The following is a 23,959-nucleotide window of genomic DNA, read 5'->3' as shown; positions in this document are numbered from 1 at the left end:
AAGAACAAGAAATGGTAAAAATAAAAAAGCAAAAATTAATGAAAATGAAACAGAAAAAAACAATATGAAGAATCAAAAATCTAACAGCTGGTTCTTTGGGAAGATAAACAATATTGAAAAACCCTTAGCCCAATTAACCAAAAGAAAGAAAGAGGACTCACATGAACAGAATCAGAAATGAACAGGGAAACATTACAATAAACACAGAAGAAATACAAAATATTATAAGGGAATACTTTAAGAGCCTGTACTCCTATTAAATTACAAAATCTAAAAGAAATGGATAAATTCTAGAATCATCCAGACCACCGAAGCTGGATCAAGATGAGATCAGCAACTTAAATGACCCGTAATAAATGAGGAGATAAAAACAATAACAAAAACCTTTTGGCTGAAAAGGTTAAGATGGATTGACAACAGAATTCTACCAGATTCTCAAAGAAGATCTACAGCCAACCCTTCTTAAATTATGCACAAAAATAGAAACATGATGCATAATTCCCAAGTCCTTCTATGAGACTAAAATAACTCTAATATCAAAACTGGGTGATGACATTGTTGTTCTTTTGCCGAACTACAGCACCCGGTATTCCCAGGTGGTCTCCCATCCAAGTACTAACCAGGCCCGACCCTGCTTAGCTTCCAAGATCAGACGAGATCGGGCGCGTTCAGGGCCTGGTTAGTACTTGGATGGGAGACCACCTGGGAATACCGGGTGCTGTAGTTCGGCAAAAGAACAACATTCATATCAAGAGAAAACGAACAAAAGAAAGAAGAGGGAGGAAGGGAGGGAGGGAGGGAGGGAAGGAGGGAAGGAGGGAAGGAGGGAAGGAGGGAAGGAGGGAAGGAGGGAGGGAGAAGCTAGTCTTTCTGATGGACATAGATGCAAAAACCTTTAATAAAACAAATGAAATAATTGCAAATTAAACACAGGCATATATCAAAAGGATCATCTACTGTGACAAGTTGACTTCATCCCAAAGATGTTAGGATAGCCCAACCCATTTAAGTCAAAAAATGTAATAAATAATAAAAGATGGACTTAAAGACAAAAATCACATACCCATCTCAATAGATGTAGAAAAGATCTTTGACAAAATCTAATATGCCTTTATCATAAAATTCCTAGAGAGAGTAAAGCGAAAAGGAGTGTCACAACATAGTAAAGGCTCTTGGTGACAAACCCACAGCCGACATCAGTCTAAATGGAGAAACGTGTGTGCCGAGATGCAGCCTGAAATGCCTGGACTCAGACTGGAGTATGTTCTGAAGTTCCGTGTCTTGACTGGATCTACAAAGTTTGCTGTGCCTGCAAAAATAAAACGGTTTGATTACAGAAAACAAAGGCATTTCCTGCCACTATTCCTCAGAATGCAAGCATTAAATTAGTAAATCTTTGGATTGGATCTTTGGACAAACAAGCAAATCCGTCTCATTAGTATGCAAATTCACTGTAGTTTGCCAGAAATAAATGGCAAAATTATATGCCTAGCAAAAGACCTGTTTTAAAATAAACCTCCTTAGTAAATGTTTGGTTTGTATCGCTGCTGGGTTATGTACCTGGGATTGTGCAAAGATTCCCTGGGTGAGAAGAGCCCCCCACCCCCACCCCAGAGCAGAACAAAAGTCCTAGTGTAACTTCATACTCCACAGGTTCCCTGGACAGTTATGGTGGTTTTTCATTGCCAGAATCTCAGCCATTGTTTTTCTCTGTTTTATTAATTAATAAGAAAACTGAGGTTTCGATAAGGAGATAAGTAGAAGGTAATAAGTCACAGATGATCAGGGCCGTGCTGCGTGTCTATCAACGCGCAGCGTGTGGGAAAAGCTGAGCGTGGGCCACAGACACGTGGCTGCTTTTGCGGTCTGAGGAGGAATTCTACAGGACACAGCTTTTCCCCAAATGGTTGATGAAGACTACCTCTTGCTTGGTCAAATATTTATCAATAACCCGGATTTGTTCTTTGCAACAGAGGCTCGGGGGTGGCTATGAAGATAACTGAACTGAAGATCACTTTGGACTTCTAATCCTCCTGCCGCCATCTTGCAAGAGCTAGAATTACAGCCTGCAGCATCATGCCGAGTGTAGATTGCCCTAGAGAGTCGACCTCTGCTCCATTCACTCCAGATAAGCTCTCTACCAGCAGAGTTCCATCCTCACCCTATTAAGAACCTCTTCCCCTCCCTACTCCCTAATCCTTCTAAAATTCACCATATTCTGACTTAGACATGCCTAAATTGCCTTCTCTAATAACAAACTCTTTATGTCTTCTGTTACAGTCCACCGTTAGGAACAGTTTTAAGCTGTCTGTGACATGCAGATGTGGTCTGCTGTACGGATTTTAACACAGCCACAAACACACTAGGAGACAGAATGAAGCAATCCAGTGTTCATGCCTTGCTTGTACTAGCCTGAGAATGGCAGGGGACACCAGGCAGGGGACTGACCCTTTGAACACACAGTCACCATTCTCAGATGAGATGGGATTGTCTGAAATGCTAATCTACTTTTGTCAATGTTCCAAACAATGTGAAGTGCAATCATCTCTCAATTTCCATGCTGGTGCTGTTTCTGGATCACACAGAGCATATGAAAACCATGCAAGAATGTTGAGATGATTTTTATACCACGGTTAGATATTAAGCTTGGATAATTGTAAACAGGTTTTCACATACACTGATGTAAAAGACATTCAAAAATCTTGAGAGGTGTGGGACAGCATTTGGGGACACAGAGTAACCTGAATGCTACAGAACACATAGTGAGTCATACTCCTTGATAAGTATTCTTCTTCAGTCACAAAGCAGACATGTCACATTTTTCCCATGCTAGGCCTGATAATCTCAGGTCCAGGAGGCCAGTCTGGAGTCTGTCCAATTCCTGAGTCCAGCTCCAAGTCTGGGGTTTCTTCCCAAATGAGTTGTCTGTGGTTTGATGGTTTAATGAACCAACATGTAGTGTGTCTGTCTTCAATACATCCAATAAGAAATGCTGGATAAACAACAAAATAACAGGCTGGAGATGGCTCTGGGACTAAAGCATTTGTGGCCAAGCCAGCTGGGGACCTGGGTTCAGGGCAGAACCCACGTAAAAAAATCAGATCAGGACGGCAATGGCTGGGAATCCAGAGACCTCAGTGAGAGACCCAGCCTCAAAATGCACAGGGGAGAGTGATCAAGGTCCCACATGCATGTGCACATGCCTGTGTAAAGATACATGAACACTGCACTCGTGAACTTCATGGACTCTGCCCTCTCCTCTGCTCCCCAAACTGACTGCCGAATTGAGAGTTACTAAGTCAATGCCTTTGACTTTGGAAAGGTAGGCAGCATGGCCAATTTCATCTCTGGGAGCAAACTGCTCTCCACCTCTGTTTAGTTCCTCAGTTTGATAGCAATAGTCTATCACTGCTCCAGTTTGGATTTTTCAACCTCTCGTGAATTTCGTTCGGAGACCATTAGGAAGCTTAGACATGAGGTTCAGAGAAAAACAGTGGCCCGGCAAAACTGCGGTCCCTTGGATTTAAGAGGAGAATTAGGTTGAATGAGGTCATTGGGTGGGTCCTGATCTCCTGTGACCAGCATCCTAATGAGTAGGAGGGATGCCAGGCATGAGCTGTGGGCAGGAAAGGCCATGTGAGGACAGGAGGAAGGTAGCAGTCTGTAAGCCAGGGAACCCAGATGTGCTGACCCCTTGATCCAAGGCAGATCTTGGACAGTCTGCCTTCAAAATTATAAGAAAATGAGTTTTAGTTGGTAGCTGCTTTGTTACAGGGATTTGTTACTTAAAAACTAATCTGTATTTAATAAAAGAAAATAGGGTGATAAATACGTCTTTTAAAATGAAATTGATTTTTGGATCCTAAATGTTCTCACTTCTAACCTTAGATTTTTGTTTAACACTTGTTATGTCTTGACACTTCTCCTTCTGGAGATATTTCAATGACATGAAAATATAGCTTTCCAGGCTTGTGTTTGTGTTTTGCTAAAATCACAATCTGAATAAAATTCAACTTCACTCTGATTGTCATCAGTCTAATGGCCTGGACCACTTTCGGGAAAGGCTGTGTTACTATCTAAACTGCCACGGCAGGGGCAGCAGCGGGCACCAACAAGAAACTGTCAGGCTGTGCACGGTGGTTTGAACGACGCCGATAGGCTCATATATTTGAATATTTGGTTCCCAGTTAGTTACTGTTTAGGAAGGAGTAGGAGTGTAGCTTTGTTGGAGGAGCTGTGTCACTAGGGACAGGACATTGAGGTTTCAAAAGTCCCAAGTCAGGCTTAGTCACTCTGTGTCTCTGTGTGTCTTTGTCTCTCTCTCTCTCTCTCTCTCTCTCTCTCTCTCTCTCTCTCTCTCTCTCTCTCTCTCGTTGACCAAGGCTTTCAGAATAAAAGCAGATTTACTGGTGCTTTATTTGTATTTTATTTAAAGTTCCAAACGGACTTTTAACAATACTAATACTTCATGCTTTTAACAATTTTTTTAAAAAAAATTACCCAAAAATCTTAATTTGTCTTCAGTGGGTATATTAGTTTATATAACATAGTCTTTCATATTACCAGAAATTAAAATCATCCATAAGTAGAAAAATTATTGTCTTTCCTTATTGGATTTATGGAAACATTAAACAAGCTTGAAACAGATCGCTCAGGCACTTCACGTGACCTCATCTCCCTTGGTATCTTTCCTTATCCCCTGGCTAAGCAGACACTGGCGAGCCAACTTGAGCCAGCTCCAGCGGTGTGAGCCGGGCTAATGGAGTTTTGGAATGAAGACTCCTGTGTGGAAAGAATTTCAAGCTCAGGCCCTCCTGACTTCGTTCTATTGCTCACAAACTAACTCGCCTCTGTCTTTGATGCCAAAACTGTGCTCCAACACTAGCCCCACAGACATTTCAGTGTGTGATGGAAGTGTGGGACCATTATGACCGAAGAGATAAGCAAACGGGCTCACTCTGGACTTCTAAATATGAACGAAACGTAAACCCCAGGGCGGGAAATGCTCCGTTCGCAGTTAAAACATCAGCCAGTGGTTTGGAGAGCAAAACAACCCCTTCTTTGCGTGAACGCACAGTGAAGCCTGTGGCGTCTTACATCTCACTTCTCTCCTTGCCCATCCTTTCTGGCTTTGAGGAAATTTGCAAATGAAATTCTTTGCCCATGATATCGGCTTCACACACTCCTAAGAGCTCAGAGCATGGAAGGGCAATGTATCCATCCGAGAACATTCCTTCACGTTGTTCGATTCCGTGGGAAGAAACATATGCAAATGAGAGTCACAGACAAAACATACCCTGGTGACATCATGGTTTGACTGGAAACGGCCCAATACTCAAAACAATCTTTTTCCACCTCCTCCCACCTCAGAGGGCGAAGCAGATGCAGCCAGCTGTTGTTTGTACAGTCCGCGGAAGCCCCGCCCTGTCTTTGCTGGTCTTATCCCTCAGCATATTTTCCTCGTGCTGAAATCAGTTCCTCATGTCACAGCTAGGGCTGGGGTCCTTGATTCTGTGACTTCCTTCTGATTATGATTCTCAAGACGTTATTAAGAATAATAAATGAAGAATTCAGAGCAAATCTTAGGAAGGAGTTCACATATCCTCTCTGGCCATCCAGAGAAAAACGATAAACAGGTGCAAGCTATTAAGGCATCGTTAAACTCATGAGGTGAATAAATTAAAGCCAGTGTGATTTTCATCATTGGGTCCTGTACTAAAATCAAAGCAAGGGAAATGGAGAACGCCATAGGCTTAACCCTCACTGGCATTTCAAGCAGAAAGCATTTTAGCCAACACAGGTTAAAAATAACAAATACACAGCAGAAACAAATCTCTGGCTGTGCCCATCATTACTATGGCAGCCGGGGACAAAAAAAAAAACTGTCACCAAGTCTGCCCCACATCTGCAAAACAGTCGGGGGACACAGGGCAAAGTATCTTCTTTTCACACAACATGTATCTAATGCCGAGCCTCCAGACACAATTGGATCCCCAAAGGAGGGCCAGGGCTGTCTGGCTCTGCGCCCACACCACACTTTCATACTGCCTGTTTTTCACAATGAAACACAGCCTTTGACTCGAAGTGCCCAGGAGTCTTGGAGACACAGATAATCTCCAGAGGCATAGGATTTCTGAGTAATTTTTTGCATAAATAAAAACATTGTGTCTCTTATTTTCTTTTTACTCCCTGTGACAAAATACCTGGGAGACGTGAGAAGGGGTTTGTTCATTCTGGCTTACAGCTCTCAAGTGCATAGTCCCTTGGGTGGTGGCTCGGTGGCCCTGGCAGCAGTGACAGCTTCTTGCAAGGGTCTTGTTCACATTTTGGCTACTCAGGAAATGTAGAGCCTGGGTCAGAACCAGAGGCAGCTGTTGCTCCTATCTGAGGATCTTGCAGAGTCCTGCACAGGTGCCCTCTGCTCCATGGCAGCTGCTGGAAATGCAGCAGAACACAATGGAATACAAAGGAGGAGGAGGAGGAGGGAGAGGAGGAGGAGGAGGAGGAGGAGGAGGAGGAGGAGGAGGAGGAGGAGGAGGAGGAGGAGAGAGTCCTTAGCAGAGAGAGAGAAAGAGAGAATCCTTAGCATTTTTTTCATTTTCAAAGAAAGGAAGGATAAAAGGAGAGGAGAGGAGGGGAGGGGAGGGGAGGAGAGGAGAGGAGAGGAGAAAGAAGCTTTTCTCAAGAATGTGAAGTTGAAAAAAAAATCTGTCTCCACTTTACTCTTTACAACATTTTGAAACAATGGCTGATATTTTCCCCAGGTTGTTGTCTGTTAAAAATAGAATGGGGGTGTCTTTGTTTTGTGCTGTTTTCGTTGTATTTTCTCCCATTCCCACTCAGGAGATCATTCACACTTCTTAGTGTGAGCAAACATCTTCTCACGTCTTCTGTGTAGTAGAGCGCTTCTTACTCCAAGTTTGTTTGAGACAGACCATGTGTCCAGAGAAAGCTGCTGACCCCACAGGCTGTCCAAGAGGCCCACCTAACCACAGGGCAGATTTCTAGCTAACGACACAAAGTCAGAGACATAGAGGTTCCTTTCAGACACATTTGTGAGGGCTGAAGAGATGTCTCTGCAGTTAAGAGCACTGGCCGCTCTTCCAGAAGACCAGGTTCAGCTCCCAGCACCCACATGGTAGTTCCTAACTGTTCATAACTCTAGCTCAAGGGATCCAGTGCCCTCATTTGGTTTCCTTGGGAACTGCATGCTTGTGGTGCATAGACGTGATTCATGCAAACCACTCATAAAATAGAAAATAAGATAATTTTTAAAGGTTTCTCGCTGATTTGTTGAGTAGATTCATGACATGCACATTGCTTCCTCGCTTCTACATGGAAAATGAGTCCTGTCTGTCTGATGGAGGAGAACGGGTTTCTGTTCACAACACCACAAGGCAAGTGCCCAATGATGAGGAATGAAAGACCTAGGCAGAATTCAGGGTCCGTGTACTGACCTTAGCTTATTTAAAGGGATACTCTTAGATATGATGAGTTCTGTCATCACTATTCTATACATACTTGGGGTCATATCTACAACACAGATTTGGGCCAAAAAAATTGATATTTGTCTGTAGCAGCTGTGCAAAACTGGGTAAGAAAGCAGAATTAAGGACAAAGACACAGTCTCTCCCTTTTCTGTGTAAATACACACACACACATACACACATATGCACACACAAACACACACATGAACATACACACAAACACACACACGAACACACACATACATACATGCACACACATATACACACAAACATACACATATACACACATGAACACACATACATACACACACATGAACATACACAAACACACATACACACTTGCACACACACATATACAAACACACATACACACACAACTTCTTTGCAAAGGAAGTAAGAGTGTAGAAAGGCAATGTGCCAATGCCTTAGTAACTTTGCTTATGACCAAGTACCCCACACAAGCAATTTAAGGAAGAACAGATTTGCTTTGGGTCTTGCAGCATAACCGACGAGACGCGCGTGGTATTTCTATACGAAGTGCTAAATACACCGAGTGGATTTAAAATTTGGGTCATAGTCCTCGAAAACACTTGGAACAGACTATTTTGCTGAATGGCTTTATATTTTCTTATAAAAAAATAAGTGCCACTGAAAGAATATGAAGGCAATGCTCTGGATATACAATATGTAATTTATGGGAACTCGGATGCCAGAAACGATGTGGGTTGTGGTTTCAGGAACCGAAACTGTTTCTAGTGTATATCCTGCCCAGTCAATTTGATAAGCATGGGTGTCCTTGGGACGCCACGGAGACAGAAGAATCTGATAGCTCGGGCTGCTGTGGTCCCCACATTTATTTAGTGCACAGAATCATGAGCTTCACTGTGCTGTTTTCGTACATGTACATATTTACCTGCCTGCTCTCTTCTGTAGAAACCCACTTACTGGCCCCAACCTCCCCCTGATATTCCCCTGCTTTCAAGTGTACTTGTGTGTGCACATGTGTGTACTCATGTAAAAGTACGCTTAAGCGCGTATGAATCAAGACTTCCCATCTGAAAGAAAGCATGGGTTACTCTCTTTTTCTTCCCTCATCATCCTCGCTTGCAGCCTCTCCCATCCCCTTAGACCCCTTCCTCCCCCACTTCAGGGCCCTCTTTGTCTTTATCAGCACGTCCATGGGCTCTGTAAACACAGCAGCAGTCAGGTTCACCCAGACGCCGGGAGTGGTGCAGCTGGCTCAGACAGCTGGGCTGCCGTCTTTTGGGAACATCCATACTGTTCTCCATAGCAGCTGTAGCAAGGGTGACTGTTGTTCCCTGATAAAAGCCATTCTGACTGAAGCATGATGGACTCTCAGTGTGCTTATACTTTCCGTTTCCCTGAAGATAAGGGATATGGGACATTGTTTTTTTCAAGCATTTATTGGTCTTCTTTCTTCCCTCAAGATAAAGGATATGGGACATTTTTTTTTTCCAAGCATTTATTGGTCTTCTTTCAAAAATGTCTGTTAAATCTGCTGCCCCTTTGTGAACTGGAGACATTGTTACATTTTGGTGTTTAATTTATGGATTTCCTTATAAACTGTCAATATTAACCACATGCCATGTGTATCATTGGGAAGGACTGTCTACAGTTTCTAGACTGATCTTCACTCTGCTGATTGCTTTTTTTGCTGTGGAATTTTACAATTTTAAGCAATTCCGTTTGTCAATTCTTGGGATTGTTTTCTGTGCTATTAGGGTCATTTCCAGAAAGTCTTACCTGTGTTTGCATATTTTAATTATTTTTATCCCTCCATTCCTTTCTTTCTGCCAGTTGTCGCTTTATGTATTTCAAAACTGCGTAGTGTAAAGGACTGGATGGAGGAGAATATCTTCCCAGGGAGGGGAAATAGAATATAGTTATCACAAGACAGATGGAAGACAGGCTAGGAGAATTAACTAGAGGGAGAAGAGGAGAGTAAGGGAGGGAACATGGGGAGGGACAGCTAACACTAGGGGCCATTTGAGGAACCTTATGGACTCCTACTACAGTAGAAGCTCCTTAAAACACACATGTTTATGCAAGAAATCTAAATAATGGGGAAGACAAAGCCACAACCAGACTTCTTTCAGCATCAAGTGAAGTCTCTTGTGCCAGGAATGGGCTATATGTAAATGAGTTTTCAGCCTCATGAAAACCCCAAACAACAAAGGCTATTGCCTAAGCTATTGGCCGCTCTCTACAAACCGGTGGTTAAGACTGGACCGCTGAAGATAACACTTACATATCTCACAGAACACAGAGAGTTTGAGCAGGTGCCTAACTACAGCCTTCACCCTTACAACTGCAGTTCATAACTCTACAAGATATTCTACATGCTTCATTTTATCAAGCTTTTGCTGCTCTTCTTTGGAAAGTATCTGTTAAAATGGTTGCACTTTTATGAATTGGAAAATTGTTATGTTTTTGGTGTTTATAGAGTTCTTTATAAATCCTTGATATTAACCATCTGTCAAATCCATAGTTGGGAAGGACTTTCTGCAGTCTCTAGCTTGGCTCTTCCTTCTGTTCATTGTTTCGGGTAACCACCAACCCAGCTAGAAACCCTGAGATGGACACTGGTGACCTGCTGGCATGATAATGCCACTGCAATAGTGACACAAACGTTGTAGACGTAAGCAACCACTCTCTGGTTGGATTTAAAGGCTACCCATGAGATAAAATCCATGTCTGATACTGCTTCGGTAACTGAGAACCTGAAAGTAGATGTACCATAGTACCATAACAAATCCCATTGTTCTTCTAAAGAAATAAAGCAATAAAATTACTCCTAAAGATATTCTGCAACAGTCATAGACCAAGGACTCATTCAGTCATCATCAGAGACACTTTCTACTCTAGTAGATGGGGTTAATACATACTCCTACAACTGGGCAGCATGCAGAGTGGGAGACCTTGGAGCATTCAGTCCTAAGGGAAATGTCTCTACTAAACCTCTTCCCTCAGAGGACTGGGCAGAAGAGGAGGTGAAAAGATTATAAGAGCCACAGGGGATGGCCAGCACCAAAAAAACAATGTCTTCCAGACAGAACAGGACGGATCCATGTATGAACTTACAGGGACTGTAGCAGCATACACAGGGCTGTCACAGGTTCAAGTCACACAGGGTCCCAGTGCTGAGTGGAGGAAGTAGACATGAGCTCCCACTCCTAACCAAGAAGCTATCTCCCACTGGCAACTGCTTGCCAAGGAACAATCAGTTTTCTCCACTGTAGTCTCATTTAAGAGTAGACAATATGCCCAGTAGTAGATGACCAACACAAGGTGAACTCGATGGGCTCGCTGGAGAATCTTCTGTTTCATATTGCTTTGCCCCCCATATTTGTTTGCATATTCTACCTTACTGGTCTTCTGTTTGTATATTATACTTTCTAGGGTTTTTTTGTTTTTAGGGGTTGGTTTGTTGTTGGTGGTGGTGTTGGTGATTGTAGTGGTGTTGGTGGTGGTGGTGTTGGTGTTGGTGGTGGTGGTGGTGGTGGTGGTAGTGGTGTTGGTGGTGGTAGTGGTGTTGGTGGTGGTGGTGGTAGTGTTGTTGTTGGTGGTGGTGGTAGTGGTGTTGGTGTTGGTGGTGGTGGTAGTAGTGGTGTTGGTGGTGGTGGTGGTAGTGGTGTTGTTGGTGGTGGTGGTAGTGGTGTTGGTGGTGGTGGTAGTGGTGTTGTTGTTGGTGGTAGTGGTGTTGTTGTTGTTGGTAGTGGTATTGTTGTTGTTGGTGGTAGTGTTGTTGTTGGTGGTGGTAGTAGTGGTGTTGGTGGTGGTGGTGGTAGTGGTGTTGGTGGTGGTGGTGGTAGTGGTGTTGGTGGTGGTGGTAGTGTTGTTGTTGGTGGTGGTAGTGGTGTTGTTGTTGGTGGTAGTGGTGTTATTGTTGGTGGTGGTAGTGGTGTTGGTGGTGGTGGTGGTAGTGGTGTTGTTGTTGTTGGTGGTGGTGGTGGTGGTGGTGTTGATGGTGGTGGTGGTGGTGGTGGTGGTGGTGGTGGTGGTAGTGGTGTTGATGGTGGTGGTGGTGGTGGTGGTGGTGGTGGTGGTGGGTGTGTGTGTTTCTTGTGCTTCTTTGGCCTTTTTGTTTCTAAAGAGAGACAGAAAGAAGACATTGTTGAATGAAGGAAGAGTTGGATAAGTAGGGCTATGGGGAGGATCTAGAAGGATATGAGAGATAGGAAGTCACAATAAGAATATATTGTATGAAAAAAAAGTTATTTGCAAGGAAAAAATAACATACACATTTAAATAAAATCATGGTAATGTGGAGCTTATGCAGCCACTTTAATTTGCTATTATTTTTGGCACTTTTATGTTCATATATGTGTGTCCATGTAGCTAAAATGTGTCTTTTGGAGCTAGCATATACATCATTGGGTCTTGTTATTTTATATACATCATTACTGCCTTTTAATCAGAGAACTTAATCTATTTGTATTTAGTGGAGCCATTAACATGGTTAGAATTACACTGGCTACTCTTTGTTTTCTTTTTCCATCTGCTGTTTCTGCTTGTCCTTTGCTTCTTATGGTTTTAGAGTAGATTAGTCAGTTACTTTAAACATTCTTTTTAAAAATGTTTCTATCGACTTTTTTAGTATATTTTTGCATTTTAAGTTGTTGCTCTCATAATTATAATACCCTTCACTGAGTATTTATAAACATGTAGGAGAGCACTTGATGGCATGTAAATATTTAAGAAACATGACAGTGCAAAGTGGGTAATAAATATATATATATATATTATAAAACACATAATTTGTATATATGCGATAAACTGTACCGTTTCATGCTTTGATTTCTCCTTTCTATAGACATAACATGCTTTATGTTATGTTAAGCAGGGTTGTTCTCAACCCTGGGACAATTTGTTCCCTTCTGGCCACATTCTTAATTCTTCCAAACTCATTCGCATTCACACCCAAAGAACTATGTCCCCCGAGCTCATGCGAGGCACACATTAGCTAACAGCTTAGCCACTCACTGAGTTTGCTGAGTGGAATCAGTCATGCCGTCTGCATGACGACTTTAAAGCCATTGGGAGAATCGAAAGATCCAAACCAAGGCAGCTCCTGGACCAGCTGTTTTCTTCTTTGCTTTCCCCCAGTTTGTAAATCGTCTAGTGACCACTGCGGTCCTCACTCTGGAGATAAAGAAGAAGAGGTTGCAAACAACGCCTCAGCACAATTGTATTGCTTTTAAGGTTTAATAGCGCACACGAGTAGTTAACGTTGCACACTAAAGAACTGCTAATAACTTAAATGAGTTCACAGAAAATTGTCCTGCATTTAAAAATTATAACAAAGTGGCTGTCTTTGTCAAGGATTGTTTTAAGCTTTGTGAGATACACTGTTAGTGTGGCAATAAATTCGGATTTGGGAAAGAGCTCACTATTCCAAGCTAGACATAGTGTGAATATCTATGCAGTCCGTCATTCCTCATTCTCTTAATTTTGCTATGCTGTCTTCCCATCCCTACAGAGACCTCATTGAACTTTTATAGTTTGGTCTGGGAAGTACAGATAATACCTCCCTCAGCAAACACTTGAGAAATACCTTCCGTTACTCTAGGGTTAGCCAAGGCAGTCTCTGTTCCATCTTGGGAAACTAATTTGTCAGCTGTGGCTTTATCCCGGTGGTGGGATGAAGCCTATTTTCCCAGCAAATTGGAGCCAGGGCTGAATGGCCAGTCCAGGTGTCCGGATCCAGGCCCCCGGGGACACAGGTCAGCCTTCTGAGATAGGACCCAGATGCACTCTGCCACGTGAGACTCATTTTCATCAAGCCTGCAGCAAGCACAGGCCATGGCAAAGGGCAGCATTGCTTTTCCCATTTTCCCAGGAAAGGGCAATTAGTTCATTCTTAGAAAAGGTCGAGTTATTTATAACAGCCAGCAGTCAACTCCTATCCAGATGTCCCCAAGACCTGCCGTGCCCTGGGAAAGCCTAGCTCACAGCGTACTCTGCTCCCCACACTGGAACCAAGGCGTCAGGCTCGCCGCTACAAAGCTAGTTTCAAAAGCGATAGCACTACAGCAGCTTCACACCAGCCTCGGATTGTGGAGCGGGGCCGTCCCCGCCCTGGGTGAAGGAACAAATCAAAGCACGCTCACACACAGGCTCTAGCCGTCGAGCAAATGGCACATCTCCGGCTTGCACACCTAGCCCCAGCTGCCTTGCCAACAGGGCACTCAATCACACGAGTATCATCTGTTTGAAAGCTGCTTCCACCTCCAGTCAACACGTTTGACAAAACAGGCCAGGTTGCACAGCTCCCTCGGACAGGAAGGGCAACAAGACGCAGCTGGCTATGCTGAATTAAGGCCTTCACTCGATACTTGCCCTCAGCCACAGGGCCCAAGCAAGCTGATGTCATTTGCAAGATATTTTAAGGGTATTATTATTCACCTGTAATTAAAAAGAGTGGTTTGATTTGGCGTACAGCCTGGAGGAGCATGAATACTTTGATTTTGCCAGGTTATGAATTTTTCCACATACCGAATGGGTTCTAAGAATGAGGCAATCTGAGGCAGGGGCCTTCCTGAGGTAAAATTTTCCTTAACCCGTATTCGCCCGCATCTTTGTTTATTGCTCTGACTAGTTTTCTTGCCCCTTTGGAAAAGAATTCCCAGGAAATTAAAATATTGAAATTGTGAATCCATTAGAAGCGTTAGATGACTCAAGGAGACAAAACTCGGAGGAAATTTATTACGAAGGCAGAATTGTTTTCCCACATGAACTGCTCAGACAGGCAAGGCAAGGGGTCCTGTGTATGACGAGCACAGATGACAACAACAGTCATCAAATATGGCTTTACGCATCTAGACATCTGGGGGATAGATTAAAAAAAAAATTGCCGAGCAACTTTTAAATAATTTCCTCAATCATGCTTTAATTATTCCAGAAAGATTTGGAAGCAACTTGAAGACACATTAAATAAAGCACGTTAATATTAATTGGATGAGAAAAATGGAAGGAAAGGAAACAGAAAAGTAAGAAAGGTGAAGGAAGCCAAGACTGAGATCTAGAAAACAAATGTGTATACAGGCCCATTGTGTTTTCCAGAGACTTGGGGAGACCCGGCTTTCCCAGCAGCCAGCAGACACATCCCTAGACATCAGGGAAATGTGATAGTTTGAGCTGTCAACTCGACCAACTCACAGGACATAGGAGCACCAGGAAAGAGGCTCAATGAGGGATTGCTAAGGTCGGGTTGGCCTATGGGTGTGCCTGTGAAGGATTTTTCCTAATTGGACTAATTGGGTTGAAGACAAAGGAGTCATTTTAAAGGCTGGCCCCTAAATTGTGTAAGAGATGAGGAAGTAGCTGACCAGGAGGCAAGTGTCCATTTCTCTCTGCTCTTGACTGTGGATACGAAAGGATCCACCATCTCAAGCATCTGCTGCCCCAACTTCCCTGTAGCAGTGGACCGGAACCTGGAAGTGTGAGCGCTAACAAACTCTTCTGCCGCTAATTGCTTTTTATCAGGACGTTTTATTATAACAGCTACAGAAGAAACATTGGGACAGAATGAAGGAAATTCCCAAATCTCAAATGCTAGAAAAGTTTAAACACTTTCAGATACAACTTCTAAAATTGTAGTTTTAGTATTTGTGTATGTTTGTTTGGATTCCCATAAGGTCAAACAAAATCTTCTTCTAAAGTTTCCGTCATCGCTGTGGGCTGAAAGACAGTGCGGGCGAACCACTCAGACCTCAGTCTCCAACAGTGACCAAGTGTTCTGGGGGACAGGAAGGCTGAGATCAAGACCCTGGAAGATAAGCCGGGTGAGGGAAGACTGATGTCCTAGGTCATGAATGATAAGGGCCTTTTTTGTTTTATCTGTTCTTTATCTGACGGAGGGGGGAAAGGCTACGAATTATATCTCTAAAGACTGTGCCCTCTGGACCTAGTCATCTGCCAAAGACTCCAGTCGTAGAAATGGGGGTCGAGGGCTGGAAAGACGGCTCAACAGTAGGAGCAACAACTCCTCCTCCGGAAGACCCGCGCTCAGTTCTCAGCACCCACAGGGCAGCTTACAACTATCTGTAGCTCCAATTTCAAGAGAACTGATATCCTCTTCAGGCATTCATACATAACAAACATACATATACATACAAATAAAATAAAAAACAAATAAAACAAATAAATCTTTTTCAATTAGAACAAAAAGAAATGGAGGCCTCAAACATTTGGTTCATAGCAGTCCAATTGGTCTCTCGGAACAGTCTCTGTGAACCTGGTCACTTCAGTTTGACAATGGTTCCTCTCACTCAGCAACAGAAATGCCAGAAAATCAGGACGACAAGAGAAGGCGCCCCTGCAGTGCAGTCTCTTGGGTGCTCTGGATAACTCTAGAAATTCTGAAAATACTTTATACTTGGCAGTAAGTCATCTAGCCAGAAATGAACTATAAAGTTTCTCCAATATCATCTCCCTGGTTGGCTGGCATGAGTCAGGCTCTGGTTGACTTGCCTGTGGCTTTTCAGTTCTTACGAAGCGGATGTATAGCTCTGGTCACTTCCTAGACACAGGCCAAGGAGTGCTGGCAGGGATATACAGTTCATATTCCCTGCTCATGGGTCTTGGAAGCTTCTATCCAAGCAGAGAATGCCAGCCCTTAGCTCTTCAGGTGGTTTCTCTTTGTTCTGAGCATCCCACACCCAGGGTTTCAGCTCACTTTCTTCCTCTTTAACTAATCTTACCAGGTTGTTTCCTAGAACAGCCATAAAGAACAACTCTTGCTAAACTACTTATCAGAAAAAGAGCTATGGAAGACCCTGGGATTCAAAAAGAGGAAAAAGAGAAAAGAAACATACATTTTCAGGTTGGTATATCGTGGGTCAATTCTTGTTTCTAAGCTGCATCAAAACTATTAAGTTTTATCCTTCCCAGGGCAAACCCTCTGTGTAAATTCTCTGAAGCCACACGTACACGGTGTTTTTAAAGGTGGTACCCAGCCACTCTGCAACTTGCTGAGTCAGAGCCTCTCAAAAGCATTAAACTCCGTGGATGAGACCATGCGTTACCAGAGACTCCACGGCCTCCTCAAGCCTGAGGCGGAGGCCATCTTGTTCCTTCACTATTAGTGTGACCTGGGGCGGGGTTGCTCTGCCCTCCCTGAAACTCTGTTTCTCCACATGTGCAGTGAAGATGCAGAGGCCGAGGAGCCCCAGACTTAAAGACAGACTAGTCAGGTAACCTAGTAAGAGAGATGGGTGTGGACCCCAGACACCACCAAAGCCCTTTGCCTCAGCCTGTTTCCCAAGAACTGGTGAGGTGGCGAAGATCACCTTGTCCTGTCCCTCTGGGTCCTGTCACCTGCACGGAGCGTTCCAGGTGCTGATAAGGATGCAGATGGATTTATGTTCAGAACAAAGAAGCTTTCTCAGACGGCACTTCAGCACTAGAAGGCGGCGGCCGTTCATCCTCAACACACCGTGATCTGAGTCCAGTTTAGAAAGGAGAAACTATGAATAAACAGCTCTACCTCTTAGTGCTTCTGGAGAATTCCATCCAGGGTTAGATCCAAGTGTCTCCCTGACAACAGCGGCATATTGAAAGTAGAATATTTTTTCAAATACTCATCAAGTGACTAAGAAGAATTTGGTTTCTAGGAATATAGCTTGATAGTCATAGCTATGCCATCTCCCTCACAGAATTGATGCCCTCGAGACCTTGAGTTTATCTGTGGAAACAGTGGGGAAGCTTATCATAGCTAAACTTAAAACCAGCATATATAAATAGTGAGTTCTTTCCTTCCTCTCTCCCTTCCTCTTTCCCTTCCTCTCTCCCTTCCTCTTTCCCTTCCTCTCTTCCTTCTTTCCTTCCTTCCTTCCTTCCTTATTTCCTTCTTTCCTCTCTCCTTCCTTCTCTTCCTTCCTCTCTGCTTCCCTCTATCCCTTCCATCCTCTCTGCTTCCCTCTCTTCCTTCCTTCCTCTCCCTCTTTGCCCTCCCAACCTCTCTCTCTTACTAAGCCTTATTCTGTAGCCCAGATTGTCTTAAGACTCACTGTGCAGCCCAAGCTGGCCTCAAACTCGGGGCAATCATCATGCCTCAGCATCCCAAATGCTGGATTCACAGTCATGAATGACTCCGCTTCTTGATGACTTTACTGGAAGCAGCTGCTGAAAACCAGATGGCCCCAGTCATTAGTGCCTTCAGCATCTCTGCTCAGGGCCTGAGGGACTAGGCAAGCACCATTAACACGGGAGCTCGCAAGGGAAGCCCTGCACAGGCCCTCCACACAGCAGAGGAACAATGGCTGTGGAATCTTTTGTTCTTCAGCGACTCAAAATTTGTTGAGTCTTGTTGGCTCCTACCCTGAGGGACTCTGGTGACTTAATTAACTTATTGTTTGCAGACATGGCGTTAATTCAGTTCCAAATATCAGTGCACAGGGCCCTTCTGAGACTTCAATCAGGAGGGGAGCCATATCTGGAATGGGCCATGGATGGTGAGTGGTATGAACCAAATCAAATCGAAGGTGCAAAACAATGACAATAACAGAAAAGCAGGGCCCTGCACGCCGCTTGTTTTGTTAGACGGTCCTCGCCATGAGTGCCGATGACCCGATCCTGTGGAGAATGGCTGACGGGGTCACAGGATGTGTGGAACACACGCAAGCACAAGCAATACTACAACTCAATCCTGAGCCTGGGGCCCCTGCACCCAGGTTCACAGAGTCTGCATCTTCCATGAAACTGCTTCCTCTAGGCTTCCTGCAGAACCTGAGCTGGCCAGTCGCAAGATGGAACTGCAAAGCTCTGAGACGCTTCCAGGTCCTGCAGTTACCCATCTATAATCCAGGCCCTTCCTTCCTGTTGAATTATTAGTAAACGCTCCCTGACTTTTTGAAAGGAACCCTAATCTCTATACCGAGAACCCTGAAGGCTATGATGGTTGCTGAGACAATGGGGGCTTTGGAACACCATGAGATGATGGTAAGTGTGATTCTTGATCAGTTTGGGCCTTGAGTGTTGGAGGTCATGCTCTTCTCCTCTTGGCTTCTGTGACAGGGATAACTGGCATCATACCACCGCCTTCCCAGTGCTGGAGTAGAAGGGCCTTCATTCAGAGCAAACACAGTGATCAGTGGCTCTGTCCTTAAGATCTGTGCATGTAGATCCTATATCACTTAGGCCGACCCAAGGAGAACCACAGAAGAGGCTTCTTAAGTCAGGCCTCCAGCTCGGCTAAGGTCTGAATAGGCCTTGCTCATTTCAAAGGCTGATCCGATGTCCCCAACTGAGGTCTCAACACTGAAGCTCTGAAGCTCACCTGTGTTAGCAGGCCTGTGACTTTAATAATGCCTCCCTCTTCTTCTTAGGGCTCACTACCTCTGCCAAAACAGGAAGAAAAAAAAAACTCCTGCCATGTCTATAAAATTCTACCACTTACTCAAAATACAATAGCCTTTCAAGGTGAAAATCCCACGGGGTTATGACTAAGTTCTAAATTCATCTGAACACCCAGGAACATGCCACAGGATACAGTGAGAACACAAACTGCTGAGTTACAGATCCACAGGGAGTTCAGACAGACGCCAGGCTCGAGGGCCCTAACTCCATTCCCACCCAAACTTTGCCGTATCTTTGTTTGTCTGAATTTTATGCCGCCGTCCTCAATTTTACAATGAACCCAATTTTCCACTTGGGAGTGATGGGATCTAATACAACCCTTCTCAAACGAGCAGGGCTCAAATGCATGAGACCTAAATTTTCACCTTATAGCTGTTCAGCTGGGAGAAGAGAGGGAGTTGGTGAGGGAAAAAAGCACTCAACCTTTGCTTTGTCTTTGAGTGACTTGCCCAGTGCAGAGTCTACAAACCATTTCACGCTGGCCACTGCCTCTCAGCAGAGATGGAAGAAGATGAGATCCCTCTGAGGAGAGCTTTGCTAGTGCCAAGGCCAGTGGGCCATTTGCTTTACCTGCCTGGGTAAAAAGGGACACAGGGATGTAAAATAAGGGATGCAAGGATGGAAAACGAGGGATGCAAAGCATCACATCCGAGCATCTCTGAACAAACACAGTCTTGCCCTGTCCCTTTGCTACTGACAAGAAGAGAATTCACACTGTAAGCTACTGTGCATCTGTCTTTTCCAGAGTTTTAAAAAAAAAAAAAAACCTCAAAGCTAAGAGCATTGTAGAAGTTTTTCTCACATAAAGCAACAGTCAACTACAATAAACTCACAGCCATTCCTAAGCCTTCCACATGTCAGAGAACCCTCCTCTGCAGTGATCCTTCTAATGTGATTTACCAGGATGTCACACAATGACCTCTCCACACGAATACAGTCCACTGCTCTTACAAAACTGCTAATAAAAATAATAATTAAAAAAAACATAATGGGTTCCTAAATTGTTGAAATTTGTGTTTCTGTCCTCATTCTCAGCAGCGCTACACATAATGAGAGGACCAGAGTGATAAGTTGACAGACAAACCAGTTCACAAGCATTTTCTCCAACCAACTTCTTTTAGAGATTTTTTTTTTAAAAAAAAAATCGAGGTGCACTAAAATATAAAAGTTCTAGCAGGGAAGATGGCTCAGTAGATAAAGTCCTTGCCTAGCAAGTATGGGAGTGCAAGTACAGATTCCAAGCCCCACATTGTAGTACTAGGGGCGGCGGGGCTGCGTCCCCAACACCCCAGCCGCCTGCTCGGCTAGCTTATGCCCCGAAATAATTACACAGACACGGTATTCTTTTAAACACTGCTTGGCCCTTTAGCTCTAACCCTTACAGGCTAATTCTGATATCCCGATCAACCCATCTCTAATAATCTGTGAGCACCGGTCTTACCGGGAAGATTCTAGCCTAAGTCCATCCTGGGTCGGAGCTGGGGCATGGCATCTCTCTGAGGCATCCGCTCTGGAGAGGAGAGCTGTGGAGTCTGAGCTCACTTCCTCTTCCTCTCAGCGTTTTGTTCTGTTTACTCCTCCCACCTATCTTCTAACCAATGAAATGGGCCAAGGCAGTTCCTTTATTAGCCAATGACCTTCCTCCATCACCACATAAAAGCCAGGCAGCAGTGGAGGCTTCCTGGGCTCCCAGCACTCTGGAAGGCCAAGATAGGCTCTTCTGGGCAACCTGACATAGAAGAATTAAGCCGAAATTGACAAGTTCTGGATGCATAGAGAGCACTTGCCTGGATAAATAAAGTGAGCAGTGATTGAGGAAGACGCTGATGTCAAATTCGGGCCTCTGTGTGTGCCCACACTTATGAGAGCATGCAAACACACACCTGTGCACACCATGGGCATATACAAAAGAACATAAACATTATTTTATGGGGCTGGAGAACACTTAAGCTTTTGGAGAGGACCTGAATTTTGGTCTCAGACCCACATCAGGCAGCTCACAGCCACCTTCAATTGATTGCAACTAGAAACCCCCAGCACCAGGGATCTGCCTTCTTCCAGCTTCCAAGGACACACACACACATATAGCGTGTAAACTGAGACATACAAGCATGCATGTGGGCACACACACACTCACAGATACACACACAAAACCACTTGCTTAAAATTCTTTGTGTTACAGGCCCAGTATTTTGCAAGTCACTAACAACGTGTTTGTTTGTTTGTTTGCTTGCTTGCTTGTTTTTGAATGGCTTGAAGTTATTTGGTTAAAATTGGTGACTTAACCAGGCAATGGTAGCATCTGCCTTTAATCCCAGCACAAAAATTAAAAAAAAAAAATCGGTGACTTAACTGAGGATCTCTGCATCTGTTTCCATCAGTTACTGGATGAAGGTTCTATGTTTTATGATGATAATTAAGGTAGTCATCAATCTGATTACAGGGGAAAGGCAGTTAAGGTCCCCTCTCCACTATTGCTTATATTCTTAGCTGGGAATCATCCTTGTGGGTTCCTGAGAATTTCTCTAGTGCCAGGTTCCTCACTAATCTCACCATGGCTTCCTCTATTGAAATCTCTTTTCTTGCTCTCCCTCTCTGACTTTCCCTCAACTCCACCATCCAAATCCCTCATGTCTCCTCTCCTCCCCACTCCCCTTTCACCCTCCACACTCCCCCCCACTATGCTCCCAATTTACTCAGGAGATATTGTCTATTTCCCCTTCCCAGGGGGATCCATGTGTGTCTCCTTTAAGGTCCTCCTTGTTCCCTGGCTTCTCTGGGGTTGTAGATTGTAGCCTGGCTATCCTGGCTTTGTGCTTAATATCCACTTATGAGTAAGTACATATTGTGTTTGTCTTTCTGGGTCACTCAGGATGTTTTTTTTTTCTAGTTTCATTCATTTGCCTGCAAATTTCAAGATGTCATTGTGTTTTACCTCCATTTGTAAATGAATCACTTTTTTTTATCCATTCTTCAGTTGAGGGACATCTAGGTTGTTTCCAGGTTCTGGGTATTATATATTATGAATATATAATATGTTCTGCTATGAACATAGTTGAGCAAAAGTCCTTGGAACGAGTCTGCATCCTTTGGTTATATACCCAAGAGTGGTATTGCCGGGTCTTGAGGTAGATTGATTCCCAGTTTTCTGAGAAACCACCATACTGATTTCCAAAGCAGCTGGACAAGTTTGCATTCCCACCAGCAATGGAGGAGTGTTCCCCTTACTCCACATCCTCCCCAGCACAACCTGTCATTAGTGGTTTTGATCTTAGCCATTCTGACAGGTGTAAGATGGTATCTCAGAGTTGTTTTGATTTGCATTTCCCTGATGGCTAAGGATAGCATTGGACCAAGCTCCTGGAGTAGAAATAGAGGAGCAATAATATGAGCAAAGGGATCAAGACCATGATGGGGTAACCCACAGAAACAGCTGACCCAAGCTAGTGTGAGCACACTCACTCCAGACCAATAGCTGGGGGAACCTGTATAGGACCGAACTAGGCTCTCTGAATGTGGCTTGGACAATTTGTGAAACCATTGGCAGTACAACCAGTAATTATCCCTAGTGTATGAACTGGCTTTTTGGAGCCTATTCCCAATGGAGGGATAGCTTGCTCAGCCTAGATATGAAGGGAGGGCCTTGGTCCTTTCCTAAGTGATGTGACAGACTTTGTTGACTCCCCATAAGAGGTCTCACCCTCTCTGAGGAGTGGATGTTGAGGGGAAGGGGGAAGGCAGGGGAGCAGAAAGAGGGAAGGAAGTGGGACCTGGGATTGGTATGTAAAATTTAGAAAGGTTGTTTAAAATATAAAATTTGTAATTTAAAAATTAAAAATTGGTAAATTTTACAAATAGAGGAGATGAAAGGAAGGTATCTTTAATAAGTGCATTTTATTCAAGCGTTCCATAAAGAACAAATGTCAGTGTGGGTAGCAATATTTAGTCTTTCTAAAACCCTTTGCAGGAGATCTGTGCACACCAGTTTTCTTCATTTCTGGGCCATCACCACAGCCTACAGCTGGTATTCTTAGCCTAACAAATGTTCTTATGTCTAAATTGTAATCAGCACAGACGAGTTCCTTTACCCCCCTTCCTCATAGACAGAAACTTCCTTCAGAAGACCCAGAACGTACATCCACACACCCGAGGACGTGAATGGCTTTAATAAATATTGTATTCCCTGGGCATGAACAGCCAAGGGAAGGAGGATTGCGTGAGACCCACTGGTGTGATTTGAAATAGTTCCTGTCAGAGGAGCATCTACAGCCAAGAGAATCAGGAAATCATAGGGCCCTGAGCTGAGGTGGGTGGTAAACTGAGTCACATGTAGGCTCTTCAGGAAGTGTTACTTCAGCTCATTTCCCCCCATTTGGCTCACGACACTCTTCTTAGAGTGTTGCTTGAATATGTGAAACCATCAAACAAGGTGTGAACTTGGGTACCTCGGCTTCTACCACTGCTGGCTCACCAGCAGTAAGAACCCCATGCCACGCCAAAGAGGTGGCCAAACCCTTCACGTGTCCAACTATAATAGCAACATTCTCCTTACCTGTTGTAGATCAAATGAACATACATGAAACCCTGTCGAGCACACAGGAATCATAACAATAGGCAAGGCATTCATTACTTAACTCCAAGCCACATGAACAATAAAATTCAAAGCAGACTTTATTTAATGTGTATGTGTGACTTTTTTTTTTTCAGTGAAGTAATGTGTGATACACTGAGATCATGGAATGTTCTTTTGACGGAGCGACATTCTGAAATTGCAGACCCTTCCCTGTAGTTCAGAACAACTAGAATGCATATAATTGACCCTTGGCTAGTGGACCAGTCTTCATGCTAATTTTGATAAAAAAAAAATACAGCTCTAAAATTGTAGAGCCTGCTTCAAGGTAAGACAAGCACTGTGGCATTGCCAGAACCCATATTCAATGCTTGGCTAGTTAACTGTCGGAGGAAAATTACATGCTATATAGTCTATGCTGTCCTGATAGCTGGAGAAGCTCAGTTTTAAGAGTTAACAAGCATCAGAACAGATTGAGCAGGGCCCATGGTACACCAACTTCATGTCTGACACAGGGAGCTGC

The 23,959-nt window shown here is 43.9% G+C and overlaps 1 pseudogene; it reads right to left on the bottom strand.

Annotated features, from left to right (window-relative positions):
* Window positions 1-571: 571 nt before the first annotated feature.
* On the bottom strand, window positions 572-688 carry LOC142836669 (5S ribosomal RNA; annotated as a pseudogene).
* Between the last annotated feature and the right edge of the window lie 23,271 nt (window positions 689-23,959).

Source organism: Microtus pennsylvanicus, chromosome 16 (assembly GCF_037038515.1).
Source record: "Microtus pennsylvanicus isolate mMicPen1 chromosome 16, mMicPen1.hap1, whole genome shotgun sequence".
Taxonomy (NCBI): Eukaryota; Metazoa; Chordata; class Mammalia; order Rodentia; family Cricetidae; genus Microtus; species Microtus pennsylvanicus.
This window is presented reverse-complemented; position numbering and strand designations above follow the sequence as displayed.